Here is a 14,719-nt window from a genome sequence, read left to right as displayed (position 1 = left end):
TTGGGAGAAATAAAAATGAGAAACATCGTTCTTTCCCAGTACTTTTGTCTCTCATGGAAACTTGATGTCAAAATATCTCACACTGACTACTTCATTCTTTTCCCCCAGATAGCTATCATTATTAGGAATTATATTATAGAAAAGGGGCGCCTGGGTAGCGCAGTCGTTAAAGCGTCTGCCTTCGGCTCAGGGCGTGATCCTGGCGTACTGGGATCGAGTCCCACATTGGGCTCCTCTGCTATGAGCCTGCTTCTTCCTCTCCCACTCCCCTGCTGTGTTCCCTCTCTCGCTGGCTGTCTCTCTGTCACATAAATAAATAAAATCTTTAAAAAAAAAAAAGGAATTATGTTATAGAAAAGGCATGAAATAATGAAAAAGATTATTTCTACCTGCAAAATATTTTATTTAACTTACAATTTAAATTCCCCATTTGTATTTAGTACAAAATAAATGCACAGCACTGTCTCTGATCATCAACTATTTGGCTGAGAAATATAATTATCCCCACTAGAAGACGAGGGAAACTGAGGCTTAGAACACTTAATAACACCCCCTACAATCCCATGGATCTTTAGGTACAAAGTCTACAAAATATAGCCTAAAAATTGTTTAGTTGCCAAGTCTACAAAACCTATTTGTAAAAATCTTTCTACATTTTCTCTCCCTAGGTCATTCTGACCTCTCTTAGGTCGAAGGTCTCATTCATCTCTGAGAAAGTTTCCAGGAAGTGTTGAGTTTCTCATGAGCAGATTTGCAGAGAGGCGCCCCTGTCACCATCTGTAGGCAACTCAGGACAGAAGAACGGACGCAAAGGCTCCAAACATGAGAGACGACTGTATGTGTGGATGAGGGCATTATCTCTAACATCAAAAAACTTGAGTTCTTCCATCTCAACATCTAAAAAAATCCCTACATGGCTAAGTTTGGGGCTTGCAGGAATTCTGGTTTCTGGGATGGCGTTGATACAGATTGTTCCTGCCTTCATGCTGATAACCCAGAAGCCGTGCTCAGTGGAGAGACTGCCTTTCCTCTTTCTGTCGACTGACTCCTTGCAGATCCCCAGAGTCCACTCCTTCCCGTCTCCCACCTCGACCTCCCAGTAATGGCAGCCAGACGAGAAGCGTGGGGTGCCCAGGACACAGGTCAGGGAGGTGAATCTCTGGGGATCTTCTACTGGGTTGCAGCAGATCTTCCCACACCAAACATTCCTTAGGTCATCAGAGAGGACAAGGAAGGGGCTGGCAGTGCTTGCATCCAGAGTCAGATCCTCCTGGAACCTCAGCAACTCTTTGCTCACGTGCAGAGTTTTCATCAGCAGGCCACTGTGCTGTCTAATCAGAAGGGATAGTGCTCCGATTTGCCATTCCTCCAAAGGGGGGCTCTCGGTCACCCCTCGACACATGGGGCAGGTCAATTTCAGATCCCTGCATTCTAGCATCCATGTCTGCACGCAATGAAAGCAGAAAACGTGTTCACAGGAGAGTAAAATGGGACAGAAGAAAATTTCCAGACAAACTGGACAGGTCACCTCCTCTTGCAGACTTTGGGCCATGGTCCCCGAAGGTCACTCCTTGACAGTGAATGGAGCTGAAGCAGCCCTTTATAAGTTTCTGAAAGTGATCGGGAGCTTTTTGTACACAATCTGCTCTTCAGTAATCAGGATATATCTAAATCCAATACAAAAATTAAATAATATTAATTTTTCTGTAGTTTATACAGGCAAGTAGCACAAAGTCACCAGAGAATCATAGTAAAAGCGCTGTGAGAAAAATCATCAAAAACTACACAAAATCTAGGTGATCACAAACGAGAGAAACAGGACAGTGGACATTGTCTCTTCAGGTGGAAGCAGTTTACCTTGTGTAGAGACACCCGGATGAGGTCTTCTCTGCTCTGACACAGCTTCTCTCTCCAGGAGCTGAGTCCAGTGAGGTCTTTCATAGGATCTCGGAGTGCAGTCTCTGCCTCTAATCAGTGTTCCTTTGTAGGTCACCTGCAGTCCAAGAAAAAGAATCTCCACATCTAAATACAACCATAAAAATAAAGCCAATCTGACTCTGGCTGTCACAGAAAAGTGACTCTGAGAAGCCCTGGTATTTTCAAAGAAAACTACCATACGTGAGTCAAACTAGCAAAAACCACTGCTGAATGAATGAGATGCCCATTATAGAATCACTTTTAAGGACAAAGTATCATTCAGATGAAATGCTTTCAAGCACTCTTAGAAAACTAGGAAGGCTTGAGTGAGTGTGAATAAAAATATAACCATTGTCACCAACTTCTCTATAATAATGTCTGAACACAAGCCAAAAAGGTGTTCCTGACAAGGAAGATGTTAAAACCGCTACGCCAACTGCTCTCTCCTCCAGATGCTTACTCCAAGAGCCGCCTTCTGGGCCTTCCTACAGAGGTTACACACTTTGGGCGAACTACCTCTGGCATGTGGGGCCTGGCAGAATGGAACAAGCTCGGCCCCCAACCCAAAGACAGCCACTTCAGGCTAGTCGGTGCCCACGAGATGATGTGAACTGAAGACTCTTCTCGAGAAAGGGCCAATACTGAGTAATAACTAACAGAACTTCTTACTAAGAATGCACATCCAGTTGTGGCTGAAGTAACAGAATCAGAGACAGAACGATAAGCTGTGTCTACATCACCACAGAGGGATAGAGTAGGAAGCAATGGGCACTCCTGAGGCTAGCCCAGAAAAACTAGGTTACTAGAACATCCTGGAACACATTCCTTCATCTCCATCCAACAAATACTTATCAAGAGCTTCCCATGATCCCACCCTCAGCTAGACTCTGGGGATGCAGATGTGTGTAACAATAAACAGGATATCTGCCCACAAGGAACTTGGAGTCTTGGGAAGCCTTTCAGTTCCTGAATGGCATTCCAGTCTGCTGGGGCCTGGCTGAGCCACAAGAGATAACATTCTTCCTTCAATCTCGTATTACCCTTTCCAGAAACCTGACTTTTTAAGGCATATTCAATATGGTGCTTACAATCTAAAAGGTCTTACCCAACCCACCTTGGAATATATGTAAGAAAAAAACTTTACAAAAGGAAAAAATGCTACGTTTGTTAAAAGTTGTCCTTTTCAATGTTATCTATGACCTCAAATGATAGAAACAATCTAATTATATAAAGATAATGAAATTATTCCGTTCATTATAGCTATCAAAAGTAGTATTTCTTAAATTCCACATATGAGTGAATCATATGGTATTTGCCTTTTTCTAATGGACTTATTTCACTTAGCATAATATACTCCAGCTCCATCTACATCATTGCAAATGGCAACAAAACAAATGAACATGGGCGGGGGGTGGGGGGGAAGAGAGAGGCAAACCAAGAAATAGACTCTCAACTATAGAGAACAAACTGATGGTTACCAGAGGGGAAGGGGGGATGGGTGAAATAGGTGATGGGGATTAAGGAGGACACTTGTGACCAGCACTGGGTGTTGTATGTAAGTGCTGAATCACTCAATTCCACACCTGAAATTAATATTACACTGTATGTTAACTAACAGGAATTTAAAAAAAAATTTAGAGAAAGAAAAAAAGTAAGTAGATTTAAGTAAAACCCCAGAAACATCTTTAAGAAATCGTGCTAGAAAATAAGGAACCATTTAAAAACACATATGTTGTAGTTGAAAACACATAAAAATACATGTATGCAAAAGAAAATTAGTAAAAACACCTGAAGTTCATATGTAAAAACTTTAACTGGCAATGTTAGAGTAGAAGGTGGAGAAAGTTCCCTGACACAGGGTAAGACTGACTCTTGAAATCCAGAGATGAAAGCATTTAAAAGATAAGTTGTAGCCAAAGAGAGAGAAATGGGACAGTGGAAATCACCCAGACAGAAGAGAGCACTTACACTAATTTGGAAAATTCCAGCAGTCCTGAAGATCCAAAGCGCACATAATATACCTCTACCGCTCTTAGTCTTAACTTCCGTCTGAAGTGAGTTTGAGGGCAGATGCTCTGGCCTTATATAGTCCTGTGACACCGTCTCCGCCCACAAGGAGGGTCATCGTCTCCGCCCCAAAGATTGGATTATTGCAATCTGACCAAGGAAACCGAAGCAACCCTACTCCTCCTCCAGGCAGGAAGATGGTGTAAAGTCACACCCAGAATCTTCTAACAGTTGTCCTCTTTGAGTTATACTAGCAAACCTACAGCCATCCGAATGAGATTCTCGAATTTCAGAACTCAACTTTAAAAAACAAATGCTTTGGAGATCCAGTACAGAATGCTCTGCTGAAATCTCCTGGAGTCTTCGTTAATGTAATCATTGGTATTCTCTCTGAAACAATTTTGAGTGAACAGGGTCTAGAACAGTTTTCCTATCCTCAGACTCAGTAATTCTACTCTTGCGGGCCAGTTATTAAACAGGATGAGAAAGGTAGCAGACAGGTAGGCCTGTTGTCCTGCCATGATTATTAATAACATCCCCTTTTACTTTCAAAATCATCCTAGTTTAAACGATAAATTAGGTAGTGTTTATATTAGAAGTAGAAGGAGCAGTAAAAGTCATGAGGAAAGAGAACTACGACACAATCATGAAAAAAAGGGAGTTGGAGGGTCAATGAATTCCTGTTGCTGAGAGAAAGCCAGACTAACCCCTCCCCCTGAGATGCACACATTGTGAATAACCTCCCATTGCTCAGGGGTCCTGCTCTTGCTGCAAAGCCAATTGAACGGTTTTCTCTCTATTTTTTATCTGGTTACTGTTTCCATTTCCATGAGATAAGCATCTACAGCAAGGGACCTTAAATTAAAAAAAAATTAATCTCAAGCCCCTTTCCACTCTTAAACATAACTGAAAGCCCCCCAAAGTTTTCTGTTTATGAGAATTATACTTCTCCGTATTTACAGTCTTACAAATTAAAACTGAGCCCATTTCTAAAGATTTATTTGACACATTTAAAATAACAAACCTATTATATGTTAACATAAATAACATCGTTTTCTAAACAATAACTATGTTCCAAAACAACAAAAAAATACAATCAGTGAGGAGAGTGTCATGAGTTTGCGTGTTTGAAAACCTCTATAATTCCTAATCAAAAATACAGCTGCCTTCTCACACCTGCTCCGGCTGGTTCTGTCATGATACATTGTTTTGGTGGAATTCTGTAAAGAAACTTCGGCTTCCCGCAGATATTTAATTGGATAAGGGAAGTCCACTGCTCTCCAGCAAATTTCGTAACTCTACATGGCAGCTCCAAATCTTAGCTTCTTGGCTCCCGAAGTCCCCAACGATGAATCCAACCATCTTTTTTGGTGGTTTCTGCAGTCTCCGAACTAATTCAAATGATGTGGCTAAATTTGAAACTTTTTTCTTCTCTCCTGACCCATCATAATGAGGATCTTTTCGTTTTTTTCTATTTAAATTATTGAACTGCACTAATGATACCAACTCAGGTTGTTCTCTGTCACTAATATCTACCAGGCCCTCCACAGACATTTATCACGAAAAGCATCATTGTTCGCTGATTTTCCATTTTTCAGCCAGCTCTGGCTGTGGCTTGAACATTCATGGATTAGTTGCTGTTGCTGAGCCTTTATCTGCAGGGAGAAATAGTTCCTCCCCAGAAATACTTTAATTCCCAGGTTCCTCATTACTACCGTAATGCGGAATTGAGTGAGAAATGTCCTTTTTCATTTTCAAGTGCTGAAAATACTTGGAGCCACTTATCTATAATACCTTAGTACTCTCGTGACAACTTATCAAAAATGTGCGTGAATTTTTTTTAAGTTTTAGAGCCATTTTTAATTATCATTAGTGCTTCCATGAGTTAAGATTAAATCACAAAATAAGCTTGTTTCCATAGTTCCCTGATTAAAAACGAAATCGACTTTCACACATGCTAGTTCGATAAGATACAGCCCGGGGTGCGGCGGAGTGGGGGGCTGGGGGGTGGTGGGAGCCGGGCACAGTCAGCCCTATCAGGAATCTAAGATCCCTGCAAGGAGATGATGAGATGATGCGTTTGCCCAAAACACAGTTTGTATGTTTCAAAAGGGAGCAGCTACAATGGGGCGGCTTTTCACAGAGCGCTCCCATCCGCAGCAACCTCCCCTTGTCGCCAAACCTCGTCCTACCCTGCTCTCCGCTGCCTGGTTCCATTAAGATAGACCCATCTGTCTAAATGGCAGAAGATGAAGGGCACCTCTCTGAATTATTCATGCCACCAAAATAATAGAGTGCCCACACTCTCCCCTTCCAAAGGATCCTATTTTGCAGACCTGGCAAAATCCACAAAGAAAATCTTTTCGGCACTTTTAGAATCCAGGTTTCCCCCACTCTCCAAAAGTAGAACGTTCCGGTGAAAACTTCCCTAAGTCGACGTGGTGTGCAGTGAAGAAGCGATTCCCATTAATTTAGATGAAAAATGTTTTGAGTGTCCCCAGACTCAAGAAAATAACCTCTTAGGCCTTTCTGATACCTTAGGGCACGTGTTGCTAATGGAGGCACAAAATAAAGCACCGGGGCTCACAGACACCTGTCAAAGCTCCGGCGGCTGGAGGCTGAGACGCTGAGCGTGGGTCCCAGGAAAGGAGCTCGGTGGCCGCTCGTTCGCAGTGCGCTGTCTCTGTAGCGGCTGCCGCAGAGCAAATGCTGAACGCGACTTTCGCTTCTCACCTTTTTTTTTTTTTTTTATAAAGCGAAAATCCTCTTTGGATTTCTTTCTGTTAGTGAAGACAGGCACTAATGTAGGTCTTTTGTAAAAGCAAAGTGTTGTAACTCGGACCTTCACAAAGGGGGGGGGGGGGCTGTTATGCCGAATGTCCCACTTCTGCCCTCATTTTAAAGAACAGACTACAAAAAAAGCCACAGATGGTTAGACGCCATCGTTACATATTTGATAAGTCATCCCTACTTTGATCCTATTAATGGACCTCTTACTTTTTGTTCCTTCGAATTGTTTTTATTTTTTTGTCCAAAATATTGAGAAAAAAATGGAATGTGTATGTGTTTTGTTCACAAAGTGTGATCCTCTCTGTACAAGAACTGGCAACAGAGGTCTTTCTCTACAGCAAATTGTCTGTAAAAATAACAAGCTCTAACCCGAGTCTCTATGTGTCAGTGACCTTAGGCCACCCACCCTCAAATGAAGGAGTAATGCTTCGTCACCCCCAGGGGGCCCACCCTTCATTCAGCTTGTAGGTCCCAGATGTGGAGCAAAGGCCAGAGGGGACAGTATGAATTTGAGTGAGTGGTGGGTGTGCAGGAGCGGGGACGCACATGTGACCTGCCCCTTGAGCTGTTTATCTATTGTGGTTTCCAGAGCCAAATGTAAGTGTTTTCAGATTATCCATAGATTTTCTCCTCCAGATTCGGACTGTCAAAATATTTTTGTGTAGGTGAGGAAGTCTGAGTCAAAATAAATTTCCTTTGCACCTAATTAGCTGACATTCAATGTATGAATCAAACGCAGCCTGCAAATCTCTCAAAACGTGCTGTGCTTCGCCCCCGCTTTGGGAATGGAGGTGGATGAAGGCGAAGCGCCGCAGTCCTGCGTGAGTCTTACCAGCCTCACAGAGGTCAGAGACTGCCAGTCTGGCTCAGGAAACGAGGCAGAGATCCAGCACAGTAACGCCCTCCTCCACCAATTCATCCCCCTTGGTGGCTCCCATCACTGTTCAGATAGGCGGCAAGGTCCCTACCATGTCCTCCTGGCCTCTGCCCCTCTCTCCAGCCTCACCCTCTAAAATCTAGACATAAAACCTTCTTTTTCTTTCTTTCTCTCTCTCTCTCTTCCTTTTTTTTTTTTTTTTTTTTTTTTTTTTTTTTGGAAAGAGAGAGCGCACACATGCACACTTGTGAGCTGGGGTAGGGGGCGGAGGGAGAGAGAGAGAGAATCTAAAGCAGGCTCCATGCCCAGCACAGAGCCCAACATGCAGCTCGATTTCACGACCTTGAGATCATGACCTGAGCTGAAATCAAGAGTCAGATGCTTAACCAACTGAGCCACCCAGACACCCCGAACCCTCTTTCATTTCTTCCCTGTGCTCCTTCACTATTCAGAAGAGTTGGTTCTCTCTGACTGGAACCAGCCCCTGCTAACCACCCTGCTAACACCTATTCACCCATCATTCAGACACAGCCGGGGTGTTGGGTCGTGAGGCACTGTCCTCTAGACGAGGCTGGAAACCCCTGTTATGTCCTCTCACAGTACCCTGCACCCTTCCTTCGTGTATCACCGCAGTGCTAGTTACACATTTATTAATGTGGTCACTTGACTCATTTGTGGTTCCCTCACATTTAGTAAATCATACCTAGTGAGCACTTACTCTCTGCCAGGTGTTTTTCTAAGTACTTCACCTGGTTCCTAGCATTAAATTCTTGTAGCTCTATATGAAGTAGGTTACCATCTTACCATCTTGTTACCATCTGTTACCATCTTAAGCTCTCAGATGATGAATTTAAGACTCCATCAAGCTGTGTGCCCTCCATGCGTTACTGTACCTCTCTGATTGCCTACCTCCAGCCATCTTTCCCATGAGACAGAAATCAACTTCTACCCTGGTCACATCAGGGTGTATTTTTATATTTTATGCATACAATCCAATACAATTGAAGTCTGATTAAAACAGAAGCTAACTTAATTTTTTTAGCTTCTGGAATTACAAATCCATGCTATCTTGATAGTCATAGTAACGCATCAGACTTCATCTAGGGATTGAAAACCCTGGATGCCATCCACATTTTCTGTCATATTTTGCATTTTATTGATAGTTTATCACCTAACTGAAGAGAGGGAGATGACTCATTGGATCTTCTGTATTTCTAAATGTCCTTGGTGTACTTGAATGCCTCGGCATTAGCTTGTTTGTTTGCTTGTGAGTTACTTAGCATAGTATCATTGCAGAATGAGAAATGGTAACGACTGGTTAGTGAAGTCAGCACAGTCCTGTGAACACAGCCTGGGGTGCATTGTGCAGTCAGATCTTTCATTTAGCTCTCATTTAACACAGCACAGTGTCTTAGTGGCAAGCTGCCCATTGTCATGAGGGAAATCCAAATAAACAAAGCAATATAACTGTCGCGCTCGAAGAGCCAGCAACACCTCACGCCTTGCACACAGATATTGATCGAGTACCTGCTATCTTCTGCTAAATACTAAGCGGATCCAAAAACCAGGACTGAAACAACTGACAATTTGTATGTTACAGCATAAGTAAGGGAGTCAGGACAAATAGACGACAAGGTAAATAACATTGAGAAATAGACAAGGCACTCTGTGGTGCATGACGGACTGCTGGTCACACGTATATCTTTTTAAGCACGTCTACATGTAGATAACAAAGGACAACATATCTTGGTATGTTTCCGAACCTTCATACCATTTAATGCTCATTTCTTAAAATAGCATCAAAGGCCTTTGAAAACAATATCAAGTCATCTCTCCTCTGTGAATGAAATGGAAGTAATTGGTGTAGCTTTATTTTTCTAACCAAGACTTTCTCCCACCCTAAAATAATTCCAATTATTGATGCTATCCACAGAAAGCATCTAGCACGTATTGTGGACTGATAGTTTGCAATGAATGTACTGATTAATTCATGTATTCCTACCACAAATAATGTACTAACTACTCTACCCATGCCCCTACAACAGGTAATAGCAAGACATCTACATGTCTCTGTAGATGTGAGGGGAGCAGAAGGGATTTGTACACATGTAAATGGTAACTAGAGGGCAGCAAAGTGGTTGGGTTTGCCCCTGAAGTCTGCAGTGTGGGAGAGGAGAGCCTAGGGCAGAACTCTGAGAAACGCCAGCATTCAAAGGAAGGGAAAAAGCAATCCCCAAAAGAAGTTGTGTTGAAACCACAAAGGAAAGAGGCCCCTGCAATCAACAATATAATTCTGGAATCCAAAAGCCTCCGGTGCACTGGAGGCAACTCTGAGAAGACCTAACATTTCAGCCTAACTGGGCCCTGTGTGCCGGCAGAGCGAGTCAGGCCAAAGAAAGCCAAAGCTAGGAGTTCCAGGAGACTGTGGAGGTCTGAAATCTAAATGGACAAAGATCTGGAAAAATAAATATGATGTAGCATATTTGTCCAGGTGGGAAAGGCCAGGCAGGCCACACACACAGCAAAACAGAGGTCGGAGCAAAGCCAGACAGAAGGGAAGGTTGGGAAAGTGTGAGCATGAATGCGTGTCTACTTAAATTATTAATTAAGTGCTGTACATGATTTACATATAACATTTCTCCTTTCTTCTATGAGCTCCTATCCTAGGGAAAGGCCCTTTTTAAAAATATCTGCTATGGGTGTCAACCAAGGTCTCCTTTCCTAGTGTTTAATAATGAGCAGCATATTAAAAATGATTTCTTTGCTTATTAACAAAGTACTCACAGTTTTTAAATCTTCAACAAAGCTAGATGTCTATCTCTTCTGTAATAAAAACTTTAATACTTTAAGTACCTTTTAGGACTATGAAAAATGAACATTAAATTTGGGGAGAAATATGCAAAAACAAAAATGCTTTAAAATAATCAAAGAAAACACAGTCACCTAATTGCACGTGGCCTTTGCAAGTAGACACTGAATTCTCAAATTAGTCTACTCATGATGCTGAAGGGTCAAACCACAGAGTCCTGGCATACTCAGCACATACTTATGAAATGTCCAAAGGGCTTATCTGTAGTTTTCCCAGTGTGATCTTGTTTTAGGGATTAATAAGATATGAAGCATGGGAAGGTCTGCACATCATATAACTGAAAGATTATGCCACACATTGAAGAAGAGTTTTGAAGTTCAGACTTTTTGCAGACTTAAATTGAAGAAGCTTACCATTCTTGAGGGTCAGAGCAGTTCAAATAACTGCAGTTTACTGATTCAGCAAAACCAAGTTTATGCAGAGAAATCGTTTCCTAGGAGGACAACCTCTTCCTCTTACTGGGCCGGAAAAAAACAGGAGACTCCATCTCCTCCCAGTCATGCGCCCTGGGACGGGTGGCGAGAGCTCAGGAATCTGTGTTACACACTGCCATCTACCGTGTCTCCGCGGGAACTGCAGCCCCAGCCCTCACCACGCGCGATCCTAACCTTGATGGCCAGCAAGAAACCAGTCAATCTGCATCACTTTCCTTTTGCTCCTGGGAAGTCTTAGGACTATGAGAAGCATATGCAAATGAGATCTGCATCCGTATGCACTTAGATTCATTGAGATTTGTAGGATGATGATTTTAGGAACAGTGGAGTAAAAGTAGCTAAGACGAATTGTCTCATGGAGGGCAAATCAGTTTATAAAATTTGTAAACACTGGCCTTGACATCACAGAGAACATAACAATAGGCATGCTGGTGTTGGTGTTGTTTTTAATAAACCCCAAAGCATCCACGCTGATTATGATAACCGAATGATGTGCACATGGAAGAAAAGAAAATATTCACGCAGGTCTGTGTCACTCGCTCTTCTAGTGTTACTAGGCATCAATTGTTTGAAGATCAAAAAGGCCATATGTGGCCTCTCCTATTTTTCATCTTGGTATCTAATTTCTGGTCATTTCTCTGCAAGAGTGAGGCCGAAGAAAAGGAAATAATGCATAACACCGAAGAGTCACACAAGGGTTTGTTAGCGGAGCTCGTTCGCGATTCTGATAGGTCAGTGGGGCAGGAGATCGTGAAATTCAAATAGGATTTCATTACGGATGTAGTTCACCAAATCACCTATACCACTAATAAATGAATAATACTGGGCTTCAATTTAATAGGATTTACTAAGTAATTATACTCTACCTAGCACATGACAGGCACACAACTAGGCCTGATACCAGTGACCCCTGGTAGGGCCAGCTTTGCAAGGATTTGGCAAACCTCTGAGATCACTGTGCATTGGCAGGGGGCTTGAAATGCCACGCTGCAAATGCATTTTTTTCCTGATATAACAGGCATGGGCTTGCAAATATTACTCTGGGGAGCATAATGTTGTAGGATGATTCCTTGAGTAGGTGAGGATTCGGTCCCTGGGAAAGGAGCATCTGGAAAGAAATAGGAATCACAGCAGCAGTCCAGTGGGGAGGAGAGCAGGCTCACTGAAAGAGAAGGGAGAGGGACTCCTGCTGTGATTTTGTTCAGAGTTGGTTCTTACCCTCTTGTTTCTCAGCCCAAAAGACTGAGAGGGCTCCATTATGATTTTTTTACTTAATGATATCAAAGAAACCGGTTGTTTTGCTCTGTTTTGGTTTTCGATGGCCAGTTTTAATTAAAGAATTTTTGCAAGACCTGCTTGTGAGCCCTCCTATCTCTACAGATCTTCCCCAAATGGTCAGACGTCCCTTTTCAAGGAGAGCTAACAGTTGCAAAGGCACTTGCTGTCCCTTCGGTAAGAGCGAACACAGTGAAAATTCTGTGCTCTGGCTGTTCCAGCCACTCGCTTCCGCGCTGGATTAATCCAACACGGCAGAACACACGTGTGTCTGGAGACCCAGACGAGGCTTCAAACCTCCAACTTGGACCCCCCGCTGCTCTCTCTACTCAAGGGACTAAACGAAATCACCGAGCTTTCTCTCCCCCAAATTGAGATGGATTAGTAGAAGAGGGAAGTTTCTCATCCTTTCTCATGTTTCAAATATGTATTTATCCCATTTTTCTGAGTCGTTTCTAGGAAGGGCAAGGCCAAGCAAAACATCATTCAGGCCCCTGATTTTAAACAGCTGTCAGTAGCATGCTCGTGGCCCAAGCAGCCCTCTGCTTTCCCCTGCCCTCTGCAGGGGCCTGCCCAAACTGCTCACCCCTCAACGCCAGCCGCATCTCCCCATCGCCTCAGCCACCGTCCCAGGCTCAGCCATCACTTCTCTGGGCTCGTCTGCCACCACAGCCTCCTAAGCAGTGGCCCTTCGTCTCCTCGCCCCACCTTCCAGTCTTTCTGTTACTCAGACCCGCCACTGCCTGCCCCTTCGGGGGTTCCGCATTGTCCCTAAGATAAAAAGACCAAAATCCTTCCCCAGACCTACAAGGCTACGTACTGCCCAGTGTCTGAACACTATTTACCTCTGTGGTCCTAACTCCCACCACCCTTTCCCTTTGTCCCCCATATACGGGGTCCTTCATCCAGTTCGAGGACGGACTAAGGCCCTCCACCTAACACCTGAGCGTGTACTGATGAAATATTTGGTCGACCTGAGGGACTCCTCATTTACTTCTCCCCATCTTTTAAACATTACTTCTGTAAATCTTTCCCAGAGCCCAGGCCTAAGTCCCATTCTTTTGAAAAACTATCTCCGAGAATCGTTTTTCTTCCCCCCTTTGGAGTACTTAGTATGTAATTATTATTACCCTTGTGTTTCAATTACTACCAAATAATCAAAATATTTGATGTAATTGTTTGTTTCTAATCTGTCTCTCCTAGTAGACCATGAGTCCCATGAGGGCAAGAGTAGTTTCTACTCACATCTACATCCTGAGCTCCTAGCCAGGGTAAGTTTCAGAGAAGCCTCGTCTCTACAGTTGCATGGAAACTTTAGAAGAGCCTTATACCATGGGGCGCCTGGGTGGCTCAGTCATTAAGCATCTGCCTTCGGCCCAGGGCATGGTCCCGGGGTCCTAGGATCGAGCCCCGCATCAGGCTCCCAGCTCTTCTGGGAGCCTGCTTCTTCCTCTCCCATTCCCCTGCTGGTGTTCCCTATCTCGCTGGCTGTGTCTCTATCTCAAATAAATAAATAAAATCTTAAAGAAAAAAAAAGAGCTTTACACCTGACTTAATGCTCTGCTGGGGTCATCTTAAAATCCTTAATTTTTGAACAAGGGAACCTACCTTTTTATTTCTAACTGGGACTTGCAAATTATGTAGCCTATCTTGCAGCTAGCATAATGCTTGACAGACAGAAGGTACTTGGTAAATATATCGTCCATGAATAATTATACACAGAGTAATTAATACACAGGTGACTCTGTAGCCAATCTTACAGAAGAGACAGCCTTAAGAATTTCATGTGCAACCAGAAGAACCTCCAAAATAATATATGTCCCTTACACCTGAGATTCTTATAACATGGTTAAAACATTTTGCTAACAGGGGCACCTGGGTGGCTCAGTCGTTAAGCGTCTGCCTTCGGCTCAGGGCGTGATCCCAGCGTTCTGGGATCGAGCCCCGCATCAGGCTCCTCTGCTGGGAGCCTGCATCTTCCTCTCCCACTCCCCCTGCCTGTGTTCCCCCTCTCTCACTGACTGTCTCTCTCTGTCAAATAAATAAATAAATTCTTTAAAAAAAAAAAAAAACATTTTGCTAACAGAGGAAAGCTAAAACGTCCAGTGTCACTGAGAGAGATCAAAAACAAACAAACAAGCAAAACTTAAGCTCACTCAGGGACATAGATCTGATCTCGTGATTTTCGTTAACACAAGACCTGTTGGGGAAAGATGGAGAGAATGCTGATCTCGTCTCATGCTGAAGACCATCCAGAGGCTGTAAATGCTGAGGTCGGACCTGGTTTAATGGGGAGGCTACGCTACCGTTTATCAAGCTTGTTACCACTAAATGCCTTAATTAGGTCACCGTCAGACATTCATTTTATTAATTTCATAAGTTCATGTAGATATTTTACTCATGGAGTGAGATAGATCTGGGTTTGGTTTCCAGGTGTGTCTCCCTAGGCCAAGTTATTTAACCTTCCTGAGACTCAGTTAGTCCATCTATAAACCGGGGGAAATACAGCCTAATGTATAGTTTTGTGAGGATGATAGATAACGTATGTAC

At 43.2% G+C, this 14,719-nt stretch overlaps 1 non-coding gene across 1 annotated transcript in view; it reads right to left on the bottom strand.

Annotated features, from left to right (window-relative positions):
• Window positions 1-422: 422 nt before the first annotated feature.
• Window positions 423-14,719, bottom strand: part of LOC103676982 — an 83,023-nt gene continuing 68,726 nt past the window's right edge. The window contains exons 3-4 of the transcript XR_005834331.1: window positions 1,858-1,993; window positions 423-1,667 (exon numbers count right to left, since the gene is read on the bottom strand). This is a non-coding gene — a transcript (uncharacterized LOC103676982). The remainder of the gene's footprint in view (window positions 1,668-1,857; window positions 1,994-14,719) is intronic.

Source organism: Ursus maritimus, unplaced genomic scaffold (genome assembly GCF_017311325.1).
Source record: "Ursus maritimus isolate PB19 unplaced genomic scaffold, ASM1731132v1 scaffold_13, whole genome shotgun sequence".
In the NCBI taxonomy this organism is placed as follows: Eukaryota; Metazoa; Chordata; class Mammalia; order Carnivora; family Ursidae; genus Ursus; species Ursus maritimus.
This window is presented reverse-complemented; position numbering and strand designations above follow the sequence as displayed.